This window comes from Rhincodon typus, chromosome 12 (assembly GCF_021869965.1).
Source record: "Rhincodon typus isolate 14 chromosome 12, sRhiTyp1.1, whole genome shotgun sequence".
NCBI classification, from domain to species: Eukaryota; Metazoa; Chordata; class Chondrichthyes; order Orectolobiformes; family Rhincodontidae; genus Rhincodon; species Rhincodon typus.
The window spans coordinates 7,229,943-7,251,206 of record NC_063343.1 but is presented as its reverse complement, the minus strand read 5'-3'; the positions used below and the strand labels follow the sequence as shown (position 1 = coordinate 7,251,206).

At 42.9% G+C, this 21,264-nt stretch overlaps 1 long non-coding RNA gene across 1 annotated transcript in view; it reads right to left on the bottom strand.

Annotated features, from left to right (window-relative positions):
- Nucleotides 1–5,427, bottom strand: part of LOC125484573 — a 56,755-nt gene extending 51,328 nt beyond the window's left edge. Inside the window, exon 1 of the long non-coding RNA XR_007263410.1 lies at nucleotides 5,307–5,427. This is a non-coding gene — a long non-coding RNA (uncharacterized LOC125484573). The remainder of the gene's footprint in view (nucleotides 1–5,306) is intronic.
- Between the last annotated feature and the right edge of the window lie 15,837 nt (nucleotides 5,428–21,264).

Here is a 21,264-nt window from a genome sequence, read left to right as displayed (position 1 = left end):
TGTACTGCATCCTAAAATGATACAGCACAGAAAAAGGTCACTTCACTCATGTTGGCTTTTTCAAAGAGTCATCTAATTACTTCTACTTCCCCACCATTTCCCCATTGATGAACCACTTCTTTCTCCTTCAAGTGTCTGTGTGATTCCCTTCTGAAAATTATTGAATTGTATCCAGCACCCATTGTCATCCAGTCTATATGTTTTCACTTCAGGTTTTCTCTGTTTCTTTTACCAATTGCAATAAGTCTGTGGTCTGCAGTTACTGACCCTTCAGTCACTGGAACGTCGTAACCTGGGCCTTCGGAGCAGCAGTTGGTCATTTGGCCCTTTGAGCTTGTTCCACCATTCCCTCAGATCTGATTCAACTGCTTTCTGGTCTTCTTCACCCCCATAACCTTTGACTTTCTTGTCTATCAAAAATGTTTTTTTTTCCTGACAATTGACAGCAGATTCATGGTCATCATTAGAGTCTTCATTCCAGATTTTTCCTTTGATTGAATTCAAATTCCACCATCTACCATGGCAGGATTTGAATCCTGCTCCCCAGAATGTTACATGTGTCTCTGGATGAACAGCCCAGCGATAATACCACCAGGTCATTACCTCCCCTATACATTGTGTCCATAGCCTCCTTACTCTTATGTTTCCTGCACCCTCTTTAAAATGGTACCATTTCTTATATTTTCTCCTTCTTCTTTCTACTTTAATGCATCACTTCACTTTGTTAAATTTAACATGTGATCTCTCTGTCTACTTTCTAGCCTGTCTATGAAATTTGCAACTATCCTCTAATTACTACGTGCTAAGTTTTGTGCTACCTGCAAAATTTAAAATGATGTTCCTTTGTTCGCTTGAACTGACCTTTAAGTCCAGGCCATCAATGTCACTAAGGACAGCAGCAATCCTAAAATTGGAGCTATCATGCACGATATACTTACCTCAACTCAACACCTCCTTTCTCTTAGTTTGCCCCTTCATCAATGCTGCATCTATATTTCCATTGTCCCTTTAACACCGTTCTATTCACTTTTCTTTAAATTACCTTTGCCTTCTGAATTGCTCAGTGTCTTATCTGAGTACAACAACAAACATATAGGTGACACAATTGTGATGTGACAATTTGACAGAGCCTTGAATGGACTCAGCAACAATACAAATGAAACAACATCAATTTCATTACTTTGTAGCCCTGAACTGAACAGAGCTGATGGTCTCAGCTAGCTTTCATTGGTCACACTAATTTAGCTGGATCTCGGTCACAATATCAAAGGAGGGAAGGCTGATGATTTGTTGCCCTTGGTCGAGGTGGGTGTGTTAGAATCATAGAATCCCAATAGGCCATTCAGCCCATCGAGTCCACACCAACCCTCTGAAGAACATCCAACCCAGACCCAACCGTTACCCTGTCCTTGTAACCTTTCATTTCTTATGGCTAACTCACCTAGCCTGCACATCCCTGGGCACTATAGCATGGCCAATCCACTTAATGTGCACATCTTCGGACTGTGGGAGGAAACCAGAGCACCTGGAGGAAACCCACGCAGAAATGGGGAGAATGTGCAAACTCCACACAGGCAATCACCTGAGGGTGGAATTGAACCCAGGTCCCCAGGTGATGTGAGGCAGCAGTGCTAACCACTGAGCCGCTGTGCCACCCAAGGAAGGTTGCACCAAGATTAGAACTTGGATCACCATTACACCATGGAACCCAGAGTGCTGGAGGACATATCCTACTTCTGACTGCCATCCACCAATTCCTATGGTAAAATATACATCTCTGGGCATTGAGCGAGAATGATTTCAGTCTAGGTGTCCTTACAGCCAGCTATCATGTCAGCATTCATTACTGAACCTCGGAGATGAAGAATGCTTAAAAGAGAAAGGACCAGTGGTATTGGGAACCATAGCCAGAGAGATGAGAACTTCATGAGACCTGAGGCTGTGCTTCAAGGGACCGTACAGTCCCCAATCCAGCTAAAATGTTGTGAGAAGCCCATGCATGATCTTGAAAGCTCTCTCCCAGCAATTGCTTGAAGGCAATCCTTCATCCTCCTTTTGTGGGATCAAATGGCAATTCAATTAGCTGTGGGTCGAGTTAAAGACCGGTGGAAATGGCCCTTTGCAATGGCTGTTGTTGATGACCTGAGTGGACGCACAGAGGAGGCTTCCTCCATCTGATACCAACCTGCACAGTTAAAGCTACTGACTGAATGAATGAATTAATTAATGAGCGAACCAGCCCGGGCAGTTAAAGCTATGGGGTTTCCTATGTGGCATGGACAGTCCTTCTCCCCACCCACCCAATGGGTAACATACTGCCTGGTAGCTGAGCACCTACATGCTTGCCCCCTTTCTAACTTCCCCACCCCTTCCACCTTCAAACACAAAGGAGAGTGTAAAGTTGAATCCATAGAGAAAAAGAAAGAGAATAGGGTACATAAATTTGGAGGACTTAGTGGATATTATACCTATTGGAGATTATGGAAATGAAGTGAGGAAACAGTTATCAGCGTAGTAACAGATTTAAAAGTAAATGAATGTTTGGGTTTCAAAATAGTTTTCAGAAATATTATCAACCTGTTAGAAAAACATAAGCAGGAGAAATTAACACAGGCAGCCATTTTAAATTCTCGGTATAGCAGCAAATGGCACAATAATCGCATTACTTCTCATACCAATGGAATATTACCTGGATCCTTACTCGCATTGGTCTCTTGGGCCTCAGCCCCTCATTCTCACCTGCTGGGCCCTAATCTTTAACTCCCATTGGTGCTCTGAGTCTTAGCTCACCACCACCTTCTCGAGGACAGCTAGGGATAGGCAATAAATGCTGACCCAACCAGCCAAGTCCACATCCCACAGGTGAGTATAAAATATTCCCCACTCCCCTTTGTCTCCCCTGAACCATAGACTCAGACTCCCACTGGGCCCCTGGGTCCTCAAGCCCTGAATCTCTGAATCCTGTAAATCCCTTTGATTTGAACCTCCGATTTTAGCTGGTGTCCCATCCCTAGATTTCTTAATTTTTGATGATCTGCTAACTGCCTTTGGGTTACTGGATGAACTTGTTAAGCGCTGCTCTATAAAGGAAAGACCTGAATCCTATTAATGCCTAGTCCCTGAAACCCTGTACAACAGTGGTCTCCTGGCCAGAAGGATTAACCGTGGTTGGTTCGTTTGCCGAGCTGGTTCGTTATTTGGCGAGCGAACCAACCACAGCATCCACAACCCAAGCGACAAATCTACTGAAGAACCCTAGAGAAACATTAACTCCCACTGTTCTCCCATCCTGCTGCTGAAATCCTGCTGGTAACTTGACCTGACTCCTTGAATCCTGTTGGCTTCCTGGAGATCTTGAGTTCCACTGATCATCTGGGGGACTATGGCCTGCTGGTTAAAATCAATGACTCCCCTTAGGCTTTGGGCTCAATGTTGAGTTTCAGGACTTCATGGCTAACAAATCCTACCGGCTTTTGAGGGTCCACATAATAATTATGTCTCCTAGGGGGCAAAGTACTCATGGTCCATGAAACATTGTTTCGAATGTTCCATTGGTTTATACAAAACTAAACATCAACCATTTGAGGATATCATTATGAAACATACACTGATGATTTATTCAGAGGAATTGTTTATGTAATGCTTTTCCAAACCTTCAAAGTCAGAAGTCACATGACACCAGGTAATGGTCCAACCATATTGGACCATAGAGAGACAACAAGGTGTAGAGCTGAATGAACACAGCAAAAGAAGGGTCTAGGCCCAAAACATCAGATTGCCTGCTCTTCTGATGCTGCTTGACCTGCTGTGTTCATCCAGCTCTACACCTTGTTATCTCAGATTCTCCAGCATCTGCAGTTCCTACTATCTCTATATTGGATCATTACCTGGAGTTGTGTGACTTTTGACTTTGACTCAGGCCAACACCAGAACCCCCACATCAAGGTTTTCTTCATCTTGGAATGTTCAAAAGAGTTTCACATCTCTCCTTAAGAAGTGCTGCCTATACTTTGGAAATAAAGCAGTCGATTTGTGCAAAATGAAATACCAGAAACCGCAATGTAATCATGACCCGATAGTCTATTTTAGTGACAAATGTTGGCCCATGACAATTTTTGCAGACTATACCTTGAGATTTTTTTCTTCACTGATACAGCAGTTGGAGCCTCAGGTTAAGATCACATTCAGAACACAGAGCCTCTTCCACTTCAGCACTCCCCCACCCAAGTCTTCATTGGATTTTGTGCTTGAGTTTCTGGAGTGGAGTGGAGCCAACATGACTCAGTGGTGAGAGTGCTACCGCTGAGCCATGACTGACATCCATATGTGCATTTTCCGAACAAACAAGGGGATTTGCATAGGGTTTGTGGAGGTCTGGGAATAAAACTTGATAGATATTTCTTCCTTAAGCTACTGGATTTCAGAACATTTCATTCCATCCTAACGCCTTGTAGCTCAGTCAGTCTATAACCATATCAGGTATACAATATGTTGTACACTGGTATGTGTTACCTCACAAGGGACCAGCCTGTGCTTTATGATCAAGTCTGTTCTTGAATAACATGTGAAAAATGACAAAGCCTTTAGCTTCAGCCCAGCCATTCTTTCATAAAGATTTTCCAACAACAGCATCCTTCTCAGTCAGAAATAGTATTCCTAAATGGAACAAAGACATATCAATTCTGCTTAAATCTCCTCTTTCAGCTCAATGAATTTAGAAATAAATTGTCATTTGTAGATTTACAAAATATTGCATTCTGGTCTTAAAATAAAATCAGTAATTTACATATAACAATCCCCTAGAGAGGAGGATTGTAAATGTGTATATGTTGTAGTTACTGTTTTCAATATCATCATGGCTCTGTTTCATAGATTCAATTATTCTTACAAGCCCAGAATTAGACCCCAAGCACTTTAAATACCAATAAACAGAAATCATAAACCATTATAATGACACATAAGAAATGCAGCTGGCTCTCAATTCAAAGTCATTTTCACACAAATAAAAGTTAAACCATCCAGTCATTTTAAATTAAGTAATTTAAATCAATGGTAGAGAGATTTGACTTGCACAATTTCAATTTAATATAATCAATAATTAAAATGAAGCAACTTGAAATGAAGAGAAGATCCGTATAGGGTCATGCTAGCGGAGGAAAGGGTTAAAGATTATCTCAATAAATATAATAACTACGCTCGTAAATTTCAGCTTTCTATCATTCGTGAACAGCACGCAAATATATACCATTATTAATTGATATTTGACCCTTTGATTCAAGCTAATTTTTGTTAAAAACTTACATTACCTTGAATAAGTGATATTGTTCAAACAGTTTGTGAACTCTGGAGCACAGAGCACAGAAGAGACTCACAGATTCTCTCTCTCCATCCCTCGTCGTCACTTCATAGAGCTCTCTCCCAAATGCACAGACTCTTTCATTCATTAGTTCGGAACAGTTTACTGTGCAGTTGCTCCTCAGGATGGTGTCAGGAGAGGCCACGTGAGATGCTGAACAGCCTATCAGGTTCCATTCCATCCTGGGGGGGCTGGCAGAGAGACATCAGGCACTGAGACAACATGTAGGGGCCCTTGTTTTAATCAGACAGCATAGAGTTTATTGCTCAGGGCAATTTTACTCAGAAGATATTGTTTGTTGCTCTGTGTCTGGAGCAGTCATACATTGGAATCCTGCAAAACACTTCTCGGATCTCCTCCAGCAGACTCTGATAAAATTATGTTGGAAGACCTTAATCTATTCATTGACTGGTTCTGTAGTGAGCTGAATGTTAATTCAAATCCACTTACCAGTCCATCTGGTACAGCATAAGCACCATCTTCTGTAGTTCTTTTTAAATGTTTCTTAACCACAGATATATTATGAATGATTATGAATGAAACTGGTAAAAACAAACCCCCTGAGTCACTATTTGATTGTTTTATTGATTCATTCACTGGATATGGGCATTGATGGTGAGGTCAGCCTTCCTTACCCACCTCTAATTGCAACGGAAAAGGTAGAGTTGAGCTGCCTTCATAAACTACTGCTGTCTGTTTGAATTCAATCACGTACAAATATCTGCTTTAGTCTGTTGTATGAAGGTGGTCTCTTCCATAAGGCACAAACAGATGTCTTAAGTTTCACTTCCAAAAAGTTCTTGTGTTGAACATACTGCTGAGTTGTACACTCAAAGCATAGTGTCAGAAGTGGTGAGTGAACAGAGCTGAGATATAAAGCATATCTTCAGAATTGTGAGCAACGTGTAAAAGGACAGAAGATTATGGTGAAAACAGCTGCTGAAGAGAATACAGCTGCAGATTTTCTCCCACCAGCTTCTGTTAAAGTGGTTGCAGATGTAAGAGAAGAACTTCGAATTCTTCCATGTACTATGGTGGAATTACACAATGATTTATTGAGCAAACCAGAATATGTACAATTCATTACACTTCTATCACAGTTGGAAAGAAAGTGTTTCAAAATATATTCCACCCCCAATCTCACCGAAGATCAGAGGAAAAAAAGAAGTGACAGGCATTTTAAAAGCTTTGAAGGTGTCTTTGAGCTCCAAGTGAACATTAAGTATGAACAGCACACATTTAATAATATGGAATAAGTTGTCATGGATTACTGTAGGAGCAAATTACTGCAGATGCTGGAATCTGTACTGAAAACAAAAAATGCTGGAGATCACTGTGGGTCAGGCAACATCCATGGAGAGAGAACAAGCTAATGTTTTGAATCTAGACGACGCTTCATTAGAAATGAAGTGAAGTGTGGAGGGGGCAGCATTTATGTAGTATTTTGGGGGTGGTTGGAGGGCTTGGGGAGAAAGGATGTTGCTAGTTCAGATCAAGTGATCAGAATGTAAGAATGGCAGGATAATAGTGTGTCTAACTGCAATATGTAGCGTCATTAACTTAGTTTGCAGAAACCTGTGAATTGTACAATTCAAGGATGAGCTAATTAGAGACAGGATTGTATTAAGAATTAGGGATCTAATGGTGCTGGTGTGCCTATTGAAAGAAGACAAACTTACACTTAAGAAAACAATTGACCTGTGTAGAAGTGCTGCAGTTATAAACAAACAGCTAGAGTGTGATGGAGTATGTCCTGAGGTGTAGATGACAGATGAAGAATAAGCCATAAATGGAATTGTTCAGTTACCACTCTGACTTTTCCATGTTGGGTATTGTTGCTGTAGAGCTTTAGTTGAATGGATGAGAGAATGGGAAACTGCATATTAGTGAAGTATGAAGATGTAGTATGAGGATGTTCATACATGTACATAGATCTCTCACCAATTACCAACGAAAATCTCATCTCACCACTCAACACTGACCTTCGAATGGAGAAAGCTCTTCCTTGACCATCTCACGTGATTCTCCCAATTTTTTCATCGGTATCCACATCATTCAGGGGCTGTGCAGATTCTGCCCTTAGTTTGTGATTTATCCTACTGCCTCCTGAACCAGATATTTAAGCCAATTATTTGACAGTCGCAGTTAGCTGCATTGGTAATAAATATTGTCTCTGTTTTGAACCTAAAATCTACATTGGTTTGTCCACTCATAGGTTGAACGTATAATTCCATGAAAGTTGCCTCGAATATTAGATTTAAATTTAGATCTTTTTAACCACGTGTACTCAAGAACAGAAGTACAGGGGTAGAATGAAAAGTGTATAGCATCACCACACAAGGCGCCATCTTAGATGCAAAGGTACCTGGGTACAAAAAACATAGGTACAAAGTAATAACAGAAACAACGGTTCAACAGTATTTGACAAGTCCTCCACTCATCTCGCTCTCCGTGAGACCTCAGTGCCTATTTTCGATGTTGTCACTGCAGATACCATCACTGCTGTTGAAGCTGCTACCTCTCTGACCATCCCTGGTCCCTCGAGAACACAACCAGGCAGGACCAGCTCGCGCGCTGAGCGAGGCATCGCCACCGGGCCACCGAGAGAACAGGCTGAGAGCCCACTGTGAGCCACCGAAGTACCAGGAGGAGAGCCGCCGAGGGACTAGGCCGAGACCTGCCACAAGCTGCTGAGACCTGCCAAGAGGCCAGGCCGAGACCCACCATGAGCCGACAAGACCCGCCGAGAGATTGGGCTCAGGCCTACCGCAGGGGAGGTGAAGAAACACCAAGAAGGGGAAATCACCAAAAGCGGGGAGAAAGAGAGAGAAAAGGGAAAAAGAAAAGGAAATGAGAAGTAAACAGACAAGAGCAGAAGTGCTCTGGTTGGAGCGTTTTACTCTGCTGCCATCTTGGACCAACCTTTGCAGCCTTTGGTTTTGAGCAGTTTGGCTTGCTCTGTGAGAAAGTTAAAACATCCCATTATAAATTGTCCAGCACATTTCTCTAATCTCCAAGTATATACTACTGCATTACTGTTATCAGGTTTGTAGACAATTCACACCAAAATCTTGCGTTGTTTTCCAATTCCGAATGTGACAGAGAGAATTTCTACGGCCTACTCTCACGTTACATTTGTTCTTTCCAAGGCTCCAATGCATTAGCACCGCTTCTCTCTCCCCTCCTTCTCCAAATTCCCTGGTCTCTCTAATAAGTGAGGATATCGATATTCTAACTGATGGACACAATGCTGATAGCCGGTTCATATCTAAATGGTCTATTGTCTGAATCAGGCTAACATTTTGGAGATGCAGCCTTTCCAGAATGGAGCGCACAAGAAGGATCTCCATAACATGGGTAAGAAAGGCCAAATCCTTTGGTTCAGAGGTCAATAAGCAAGGGGCATAAATTTAACCTAAGAAGTAAAACACTTGGAGAGGATCCGAGGAAACATTTTTCACCCAGAGATGGCTGGAGATGTGCGACTCACTGCCAGGAAGGATGATAGATGGGGGTAGCCATAGAACATTTAAGAAGAGCACGGATCGAGAATTGAACGCTGCTGACGAAGAGTTGGAAAGTGAGAATGGGCTGGACAATCCTTTGACCGCCAATGGAGACATGATAGGCCTTCCCATGAAGGATTCAATAAGCCAGCTGCATCGATAATGAAACTGCGTGTTTGCTGATCTCATTTTGAGACCTGTGCCCTACATCAATGCAAGACAAGGACAGAAAAGCTTGCCTCTTGCTAAACTGGAAAAATAGCCAATTTGAGAAGTGATGAGAAAGTTGCCAGGCCACAGACGATTTATTTCATCATTCTCCGCGGCAATTTCACTCATCCTGGAGGATGCCTAAGCTATTGCTTTGTCTTCTGGCTCTGGCCTAATGCAAACACCAAATTGCTTCATAAGTGATAGCTATGCTCATAAAATAAACATGTGACCTTCTCAAAAAGTGGCCTGCCTTTTCCATGTTCCTAGTGGTAGGGTTACTGTCACCTGCCCAGTGAATTTACTGCTGTTCCTTGTCCACGTATCTGGGATAAATCAATTCACATGCGTTGCATTGAGTATAGGAGTTGGGACATCATGTTGTGGCTGTACAGGACATTAGTTAGGCCACTTTTGTATTCAGTTCTGGTCTTCCTGCTGTAGGAAAGATGATGTGAAGTTTGCAAAGGTTCAGAAGACATTTACATGGATACTGCCAGGGTTGGAGGTTTTGAACTATAGGGAAAGTCTGAATAGGCTGGGGTTATTTTCCCTGGAGCATTGGAGGATCAGGGTTGGCCTTATAAAGATCTATACAATCATGAGGGACGTGGATAGGATGATCAGTCAAGGTTAGAGGAGTCCGTAACTAAAGGACATAAGTTTAAGATGAGAGGGGAAAGATTTAAAAGGCTCTTTTCATGCAGAGGGTGGTGCGTGTATGAAATGAGCTAACAGAGGAAGTGGTGGAGGCTGGTACAATTACAATGTTTTAAAGACATCTGGATGGGTACAAGAATAGAAAGGGTTGAGAGGCATATGGGCCAAATGCTGGCATACGAGACTAGATTAATTGAGGATATCTGGTTGGCATGGACGAGTTGGACCAAAGTGTCTGTTTCCTTGTTGTATACCTCGATGACTCTATGACTCTAGTAAAGCTGCTGCCACCGTAGTAATGCCTAGATAGGCAATTGGTGCCAGAGGGAGAAAGAATTCCATGTTATTGAAGCCAACAAACTTCAAGAATAGTACATCACTCATAATCCAGGTGCAGTGGTGATTTAAAGGTGAGTCGAACTCAGACCAGCAAGATAGGAGCTGTGGTGTTCAATGGCTCAGTTCTTCAATATTTAATTATATGGGTGTTATTTGCTGCTAACGATTACTGTGTCTGATTGTTCAGGCCTGGGTGTGGACTTGGAAAACAACATATAAACAATAGTGAGCTGAAAGCCAGAGCTGAAGCTTGGAGAAGATGTTTTAAAACACTGCAAACAAAACATAATGCTCATTTAGAAGCTATAAGTGAGTAGGCAAGGATCTGGCAAATGGAATATAATGTAGGAAAGTGTCCAGTTGTCCATTTTGGTAGAAAGAATGAAAAAGAAGCATGTTATGCAAATAGTGAGAGGCTGCAGATCTCTGAGATGCAGAGGGATCTGGTTGTCCAAGTGCATGAAGCACAGAAGATAGTATACAGATGCAGCAAGTGGTTAGAAAGCTAACAGAACGTTATGGCTTATTGCAAAAGGAATTGAATGCAAAAGTATGATGGCTATGCTTTACTGCTACAAGGGATTGGTGAAACTACATCTGGAGTACTGTGTGTAGAACTGGTCACTGCACTTAAAGAAGGATATTAATGTATTGGAAGCAGTACAGAGCAGGTTTAATAGCTTAATATCTGAAATGATCAGATAAACTTATGACAAGGGCCAGACAGGCTAAGCCTGTATCGTCTGGAGTTTAGAACTATCAGAGGTGATCTAAATGAAACATATAAGATATTGGAAGGTCTTGAGCAGGTGAAAGTTGAAAGGATGTTGAAAGGACTCTTGGAACGCTGTAATGAGAGGACCTCATGTCAATGGAGATCACACTGTGACTACAGGATGGCTCCCAGCACCAATTCCTTCAGCTGAGGCTGCAATAGGTGGCAGAGACCCTGCCCAACTCTGGAGTTGGTAAGCCCAGTACCGCTGTATGGGTAAGGTGGTTGAAGGACTCTTCACAGACAAGACCAAGCTTCCCCTCACCCGGGGCCCACACATGGGTCGAGGTAATGAGGGAATGCATTCTTCTCTCTCTATGGTCTAAAGGGAAATATTAGAGTTTGTGAGCACCTCTCCTCCACCCAAACTGATATCAACCACATTTAAAGTTTTGGCAAAGATCTGTAGCTCGGGTTGTGGGTGAGGTTGTTGACTTGCTCACCGAGCTGACTTGTTCTCATTCAGATGTTTCATCACCATACTAGGTGATATCATCAGCTGAGCCTCCGATAAAGTGATCTTATTCTACTCCGCTTGGAATTTACACTCTCTGGTCCATTACGGTGAGTAATGTCATTTCCAGTTTAGTTCTGTATGGGTTTGTATATGGGGTCCAATTCTATATGTTTATTGGAGAAGAGAACAACCAACATTTGTTTACCACAAAATCATTTCTAAAAGTTCCAATGCACTTCACAGTAGCATTATCAAACAGAATTTGACTCAGGTGTCATTTGAACAGATACTGGAAGGAGCAATACATTTTTTCATCAAAGATATCTGATCTTTAGAATCTACTGATGGCCATGAAGCCATTTGCTGATTATTGGAAAAGCCCATCTGGCTCACTAATGTCCTTCAGAGAATGAAGTCTGCCCTCCTTACCTGGTCTGGCCTACATGTGACTCCAGACCCATAGCAATGTGGAGGTTTACTGTCAACTGCCCTGTAATATAGCCTGGCAAGCTACTCAGTTGTACCAATACCTATGAAGTCTCAACAAAGAAATAAAACCAGATGGACAACCTGACATCGACCTAGGCACCAGGAAAGACAAAAGCAGAAACAGCCCTGCCGACCCTGCAAAGTCACCCAATACAAACATCTGGTTGTAATCCCAAAATTGGGAGAGCTGTCTCACAGACTAGTTAAGTATCAGCATAATGTAGTCACACTCACAGAGTCATACCTCACAGACAATGTCCCAGACACTACCATCACCATCCCTGGTATTTGTCTTGTCCCACCAACAGGACAGACGTGCTAGAGGTGGTGGCACAGTGGTAAACAGGACAGACCTGGCAGAGGTGATGGCACAGTGGGGGGTAAACAGTAGGGAGGGACTGGCTCGGGAGTCCTCAACATTGACCCCAGGTCCCATGAAGACTTGTGGCTTCAGGTTAAACATGAGCAAGGAAACCTCCTGCTGATTACCACCTACAGTCCTCCCTCAGCTGATGAATCGGTACTCCTTCATGTTGAACAATGCTCTGAGGCAGCACTGAAGGTGGCAAGGGCACAAGATGCACCTCGGGTAGGGGATTTCAAAGTCCACCAACAAGAGTGGCTCACCAGCAGCACCAACAATCGAGCTGATCAGGTGCTAAAGGACATGGGTCTGCAGCAAGTGGTGAGGGAACCAACAAAAGGGAAAAATATACTTGACCCCATCATCACCAATTTGCCAGCTGCAGTGCACCTGAGATGAAGTCCAGCCTCCACATTGAGAATACCCTCCATCACATTTTGTGGCAATATTACCGTGCTAAATGGGACAGACTCCAAACAGATCTAACAGCTCAAGGCTGAACTTCCAGGAGATGCTGTGGGCCATGAACAGCAGCAGAATTGTACTCCAGCACAACCTGAAAGCTCGTGGACCAGCATATCCCCCACTCAACCATTACCATCAAGCTAGGGGTCTGATACTTATTCAACGGAGTGTGCAGGAGGGCATGCCAGGAGCAGCACCAGGCATACCCAAAAATGACGTGTCAACCTGGTGAAGCTACCAAACAAGACTATTTGAATGCCAAACAACATAAATAGCAAGTGAAGACAGATCTGAGCAATTCCACAGCCAACAGGTCACATCTAAATTCTACAGTCCTACCACATCCAGTCATGAATAGTGGTGGACAGTCAGCTTGAAAAGATGTTAGAACATCAAAAAAAATACAATTTCATTTTTGGAGATAACAAGAACTGCAGATGCTGGAGTCAGAGACAACACAGTATGGAGATAGAGGAACACAGCGGGCCAGGCAGCATCAGAGGAGCAGGAAAGTTGACATTTCAGGTCGGGACACTTCTTCAGAAATGGGGAGGGGGAAGGGAGCTTTGAAATAAATAGAGAGAGGAGGGATGGGGCTGGGGAAGGTAGGTGGGATGGTGATAGGTGAGTGCAGGTAGAGAGTGATGGTATTGGTCAGTGAGGTGGGAGGGGTGGATAGGTGGGAGAGAAGAAGGACAGGTTGTGTCAGGTCAAGGAGGCGGGGATGAGAGGGAGGGTTGGTCATGGGATGAGGCCAGGCGTGGAGAGATTTTAAAACTAGTGAATTCCATGTTTAGGCCATCGGGCTGTAGGGGCCTGAGGCAGAATATGAGGTGCTGCTCCTTCGGTTTGCGGGTGGTGTCATTGTGACACTGGAGGAGGTCCAGGATGGACCTGTCACCCAGGGAGTGGGGGGTGGGGGAGTTAAAATGCTTGCGACCAGAAAGTGTTGTTGTTTGTCGCGAACAGAGCGCAGGTGCTCTACAAAACGTGTCTCCGAGCCTCCGCTTGGTCTCACCAATATAGAGGAGGCCACATTGCGGGCAACGGATATAGTAGACCAAGCGTCTATTTTGAGAATTATCAACACGTATATATTGTGTTGAAAACATAACCTCTTTATTCAAGAAAGCACCATGTTTTACAAAAGTTAATCAATAGCCTCCAAATCTTTCGACAATAAAATTAAATCTCTTCAAGGTACTTCTCTGTTAGACTGCATTTGTCTGACTTTCTAAATGAGGATTAGAACAGAATGAGTGTCTTCCCATTGTCACTTTGCATTATTTTGAAGACAGTTGGATAAATTTTGCCTGCTAGAAGTGGCTTTTATTGATTCTGAGTCATTCCCCAGTACTTTGTTTTCCCCAACCTCTCTCCTAGCTAATTGCCTCCTTCATTGACCTAAAGATGATAACCTTCTCTGGACTGTTCGAACATTAAGACCTTCAGGACCCAGTCTATTATTATTCTTATCTGAAGCTTGTTCTTCCTTTCAGAAAGCATGAACTCCAATTGATTACACTCATTTCCCTTAACCCTAGGGTGTTGAGTTCAATGTATCAGTCATACACCATTTTGGCTCAGCGAAGTTAACTCAATTCATGATGAAAATCAAATTGAGGACATTACACACCCAGGCAAAGTCCGTAGAAGATACTTTTAACTCTGCATAGCACAATCACATGCATTTTCATTTTTGTATGCTAACAAATAGGTTGGTTGTTCAAGCCTACCCAGGGGTGTGTTTCGGAGGTCAGTGGGTTAGATGGCTGGTGCAGAGCATTGCTGATAGTATGGGTTCAGTCATGTACAGTCCCGGTCACCTTGCTATCGGAAGGATATTATTAAATGGGAGAAGGTTCAGAAAAAAAGTGATCAGGATGTTGCTGAGAATGGAGGGTTTGAATTATAAAGATAGGCTGGATAAGCTGGGACTTTTTTTCCACTGGAGCGTAGGAGGTTGAAGGATAACCTTTTAAGAGATTCATAAAATCATGAGAGGTATGGATAAGGTAAATAACCAAGGTCTTTTCCCTAGAGTGGGGGAGTTAAAAATTAGGGGGCATATTTTTAAGGTGAGAGGAGAAAGATTTAAAAAGGACATGCGGGGAAATTTTTTCACACAGCGAACGTGTGGAAGGAACTGCCAGAGGAGTGGTAGATGCAGGTCCAGTTACAACATTTAAAATATATTTGGATAAGTACATGAATAGGAAAGGTTTGGCGAGATATGGGCCAAACGCAGGCAAGTGGGACTAGTTTAGTTGGACTAGTTGGACCAAAGGGTCTGTTTCCATACCATATGACTCTATGACTGGCTGAGATCAATATGTCTTTTCAAGCTTCCCTGAAGTGTAGTTACCTGCACGTTAAGCTTACCAACAGATGTCTCTTTTTAATGAGAGATCAGCCTAAGCCCCTTTGAGGATGTGGTGGCTTTCATTTCACTATTTGTACAGGGTTCAGAGGCTGTTTCAATACATCCTCTCATTTTAGATTGAGGTTTGGGATGCTGTAAGCTCAGAATCAGCCTCCCTTGCCATCTCTGTGCATGTTCTACATGAGTGAGTTCAGGGAGCTTCAATAAAGCGGATATACTGGTTGTAACTGCAAAAGTGTCACATTATGAAGCACTCTGTGGGTGGGAGCAACTGCTGAGTGCGGGTGGAAAGGACCACACTTGAGGCTGGGCCTGAGTCATATTCTTGAATTGGATTGTAGCCATTTTTATTCTTTATATAATCTTAGCTGCTGTGATGAAATGGTGCAGAAAAGGATTATTCACTCTTTGTCAAACCTGTGCTGTCCCTGACTTTAGAAGGCATAGCAGAGCAATATTGAGGGACCCTTGATCTGTTCCTAACCTGTGCTGTACCTGCCCTGGGGTGTTTGATGCCTGAATGAACAGTCTGCCACCACTTATCATCCAGCAAATATGAACAGGATCAGGCCATTCATCACCTCAGACCTGTTCCACATTCAGTAAGAGCACCATTGATCTGCACCTCAGGCTATTTCCCCACACCACTGCTCCATATCCTTTAATCCTTCCATCCAGTGAGAATATATTCATTTAGCACTTGACTCAGCGTCCACATCCTCTTGGGGATTGTGGGAAATAAGTACATCCTGATTTGCTTCCTGTTTGGCTTCAACCTGTTTTTAAGATATAGCTGCTTGTGTTATAATGCACTGCCTGAGGAAATAGTTTTGCCCTATTTACTTTATTAAATCATAAATATTTAAACTCTAACCATAGGCCTCTGCATTCTTCTGTACACAAGGGATTACAAGGTAAATCTATATAAAACCAGCCAATATCAAACTACTGAACCTGAACTTTGCTCTTGACAAGGTCCTTAAGTCCCTCCTGAGGTGCAGTGGCCAGAATAAATACCCCTGATAGTGTCAGACAAATGCTACAAGACTCTTCATTACATTTCTATTCCAGACTCTTTCATTCCAATTTCTCAATCTGATGGTTGGTTGTTACAGATGGAGCCGAGTCATTTAATTCAAGGTAGTGAAGTCGGGGTCTCATTAGATTGAGAGTTAACAGTTCCAGGAGTGAAGGGACAAAAAATGGTAAATTAGAATTGGATGCTGATTTTGTTTTTTTGAGTAAATACTCAAATCCTATTCTATCTTGTTCCATCTTAAAGTGGCCCATATCACAAACAGCATAACAAGACATGAAAACTCGGAGAGAAACTGAGGAAAACACTTGTTCACGTTGTTTAAGAATTTGAATTGACCTTCAGAAACCAGAGATAAATCTTTTGAATAAGTAAGAGTAATGTTGAAATGACTGAAATCCTCAACTTATTCTTTAATCTGCCATCCTTATCTTGTCTGACCTGTATGTGACACCATTTTCACAATAGTCAGCCATTAAGTCATAGAATCATACAGCACAGAAACAGGCCCTTCGGCCCAACTTGTCCATGTTGACCAGGTTTTGTAAAACTGAACTTGTCCCATTTGACTGCGTTTGGCCCATATCCCTCTAAACCTTTCCTATCCATGTACCTGCAGGAATGTCTTTTAAATATTTGTAATTGCACCTGCCTCTACCACTTCCTCTGGCAGCTCATTCCATGTACGCATCACTCTCTATGTGAAAAAAGTTTCCCTCAGGTCCCTTTTAAATCCTTCTCCTCTCACCCTAAACCAATGGTCTTTAGTTTTGGATTCCCCTACCCGTGGGGAAAGACTTTTGCTATTCACCCTACCTATACCCCTTATGATTTTATAAACCTCCAGAAGGCCACCCCTCAGCCTCCAGGGGAAAAAAGTTCCAGCCTATGCAGCCTCTCGCTATAATGCAAACACTCCAGTCTCGATAACATCCCTGTAAATCCTTTTTGGCATCCTATTCAGTTTAACAACATTCTTCTTATAGCACGGTCACCAGAATTGTACACGGTATTCCAAATGTGGCCTTACCAAAGTCTTGTATGGCTGTAACATGACTCGCCAACTCCTGTACCCAATGCTCTGACCCATGAAGGCAAACTTGCCAAACGCCTTCTTCACCACCCTGTCAACCTGTGATGCCAATTTTGAGGATCTATGTACCTCTACCCCTAGGCTCTGTGTTTGACAACACTCCCAAAGGCCCACCATTAATTCTTGTTAATTGAAGTGATTTAGCAGAATGTTGCTCAATTGGCATCACAAGGAAATACCAATACCACCAACCTCAGGATAACCAGGACAGGCTCAGTAATGTTGATAAAAACCAAAAGAACTGCGGATGCTGTAAATCAGGAACAAAAACAAAGTTGGTGGAAAAGCTCAGCAGGTCTGGCAGCATCTGTGGAGGAGAAAGCAGAGTTAACGTTTCGGGTCCGGTGACCCTTCCTCGGAACTGATGGTGGCTGGAAAAACGTCAGTTTATATGCAGAAAATAGGGAGGTGGGTGGGATAGGGAGTAAACGATAGGATAGAGCCCAAAGAGAGAGAAAGACAGTTGGACAGACAAAGGAGTTGCTAACGAACAGGCTGGGAGGGAGAGTAGTTGTTAATGGGGACTGTTAGTGACTAACAACAGGGGGTGTGTAATGGCAGGCTACGTGGTAACAAGGCCTGGTGTGTGGGGTGGGGTCTGGGACATGGGAGAGTTTAGGCCCTAAAATTATTGAATTCAATATTGAGTCCGGAGGGCTGTAGGGTTCCCAAGCGGAAAATGAGGTGTTGTTCCTCCAGCTTGCGTTGGGCTTCACTGGAACACTGTAGGAAGCCGGAGACAGAGATGTTGGCCAGAGAGCAAGGTGGTGCATTGAAGTGGCATCAACATCAATAATGTTGATGCTCTGGGAGGTTGAATATGTTTTTAAAACTCTCCCACAAGCCCATTTAAACTTGAGAAATGTTAGTATGCTTTCAGTCAATGAAGGATGTAATTAAGGGCAACAAAGCATCTTTGAATGCGCATAGCTACAGTCACAGACAATTAGGTGGGAGGGTATGTCAGAATGAGACTAAGGAACCTGTAAGGGGATATCAAAATGTTGAGTGAGTGGGCAAAAACTTGACAGATGGAGTTTAATATAGTAACACATAAGGTCACAGACTCATAAAGGAAGAATCAAAGGGCAGACTGTTAGTTATGTGGTGAGAGACAACAAAAAAAATCGGCAGCGCAGTGAACTCTGGGTGTTCTTGTGCATGAAACAAAAGACATTAGCCTACGGGTGCAACAAATAATTAAGAAGGCAAGTGCAACTTCGGCCTTTATTGCTTAGTGGTGGAAGCTTAAAAGTAGGCAATTTTTGTTACAATTTTTGCAGGTGTTGGTGAGGCTGTACCTGAAGTATTGTGTACAGTTTTGGTCCCTATTTTTAGAAAGCATATACTCATCTTGGAGACAGTTTAAATGAAATTCACTGGGCTGCTTCCTGGGATGAAGGTTAGGCTTTTGTTAATGAGAGTTTGGAGAAATTAAGGGGGGGTTTGACAGAGTAGATATGATGAAGATGTTACAACTAGTGGGATAGAACAAGGGGATATTCATTTAAAACTGAAATCATAGAATCCCCACAGTATGGAAGCAGGCTATTCGGCCCATCAAGACCACACTGCCCCTCTGAAGAGCATCCCACCCCATCCCTGGGGCCCTGCATTTCCCATGGTTAATCCACTTAGCTCGCATATCCCTGAACACTACGGGCAATTTAGCATGGCCAATTGACCCGACCTGCACATCTTTGGACTGTGGGAGGAAACTGGAGCGCCAGGAGGAAACCCTCACAGACACGGGGAGAATGTGTAAACTCCACACAGACAGTCACCTGAGGGTGGAATCCAACCCGGGTCCCTGATGCTGTAAGGCAGTAGTGCTAACCACTGGGCCACAGTGAAGGATTCTCCACTCCCAGAGCGTAGTGAATGTCTGAAATTCACAAAACCAGAGGGTTGTAGAGGCTAGGCCACTGCAAGTATTTAAAAAGGAGGTAGATAGATTTTTGAAATATTGAGGAGTTGACATTGGTGAGACAACTTTAAGAATACTGCTTTCAGTTCTGGTCACCCTTCTATAGCAAAGATGTTGGCAAACTTGAAATGGTTCAGAAAAGATTCACAAGGATGTTGCTGGGACTGGAGGGTTTGAGCTATAGGGAGAGGCTGAATAGTTGGGGCTATTTTCCATGGAGCATCGGAGGCTGAGGGATGACTTTATTAAGGTTCATAAAATAATGAGGTACATGGATAGGATGAATAGCCAAGGTCTTTTACCCAGGGTAGGGGAGTCCAAAACTAGAGGGCATAAGTTTAAGTTGAGACGGGAAAGATTTAAAAGGGACCTGAGGGGCAATATTTACACCCAGAGGGTGGTGCGTGTAAGGAATGAGCTGCCAAAGGAGGTGGTGGGGGCAGGTACATTTACAACATTTAAAACGCATTCGGATGGGTACATGAATAGGAAAAGTTTGGAGGGATATGGGCTAAATGCTGGCAAATGGGACTGGTTCAGTTTAGGATATCTGGTCAGCATGGATGAGTTGAACCAAAGTGTCTGTTTCCATGCTGTACAGCTCTATGACTCTGTGGTGGACTGGCAAGAAATAATTTTGAGAGCTGTAGCAAATCAGCCATTCTCTTATTGGAATGGCAAGCTCCTATTTCTTATCTCATGTTAAAGCTGCACCATGAGACCCTGTCGTTGCAGGGAACCAACCACGACATTGTCTGGGGGTAGATGTTGGTTGAGTGCCAGAGAAAAAACCATCAAGATTTTGTCTGTGGGGTGTATAAAATCAAAATTATCGAATTAACACTCATCGCTGCAAATCACTGACGGCAGCTTGACAGTTAATTTGCCGAAGGGTCTGGAAGGAAAACATCACGAACGTCTGAGAACTTATACAAGCAGAAACATCTACTGAAATGCTTCATTTTCTACTTATCAATTATAATACACAGGAGGTTCAGCCAACTAAGAATTAAATTGTCAAACATTCTTGTCCCACACGGGGTTTTGACAGTAATAGCTGATAAATATAATTGTACTTGAGTCACAATCCTCCAGAGAAAGGAAATTTTTGCATGAAGGTTGTCATGGATACAAAGCATTGAATCCCATCCGTGGAATACAGATCACACCAGTTCAATATGGATGTGTACGTACAGCTGACCTACAATTAACTTGCCTTATCTCATTATTTTGCCACAATAAAGATTTTTCTGCTGGTCGGGCATAAAGGTCTACAGATCAGCTCAAATGCTATATTTTGCACTGAAGTTTTACGAACTCTGGGCCCTTGATCCACAAGGTTAATCAGTTATTAGCCAGATGACAGGTTTCGGATAGAATTGACTATTAATGGCACTCTGATATAGCTCAGGGTATGTCAGAATGCTATCAGGAGCCAGAACCTCCGAGCTAGGGAACCAGTAGGAATTCACTATCAGCCAGTGTGAGGGCCATAGGTTATCAAACCAGTAGTAGTCAGAATGGTTTAGGCAACCAGCAGTGAAATCAAGGAATTTGATAAAGCATTGAGCGGGAGTCAGAACTTCAGCTCGGGACAATTGCAAGGTCGGGGCTTGGGAATGAAATTGAACAAATAATGCTGTTGTTCCCTTGCCCAAGAATTCAAAATCCTTGCCAATTGCTTCAGATTATAGATTCAGCTGTTTGAAAGTGTTAAGTTGGCATCGCCATTCTCTCTTAACTCAAAACCTTCATTGCTCAAATTACAGTGCCAGACGCAACAAGGTGTTTAGATACGATACTGATGTCTTTCCAGTGTCTTCTCAGTACTTTTGTATGATGAGTCACTCTATGAGGCCCATTCATTTAACTTTGATGACACTTTGGACCTGTTAGAGTTTTCTCTTCACGATTGAGATAGAGAGAGGCGCTGAGAAATATGATGGCTCTGTGAAGCGGGAAGAGTTGTTCAAGCTGCTTAACAGTGCGCCATCTTAAACGCGCAATAGCAAAGGTCTCACACAAAATTATAAGAGATGAAATAACACTACTGTGCTTTGCAAGAACTAATCTGCTCCCAACTTGAGGAATTAAGACCTCAGACAATCATAATATAAGAACACAGTTCATCAGATGACCTTGTACTAATTCACATTGGTTTTAATCAAGCTATTGCTGGAATTAAGTCTGATTCACCATCACAT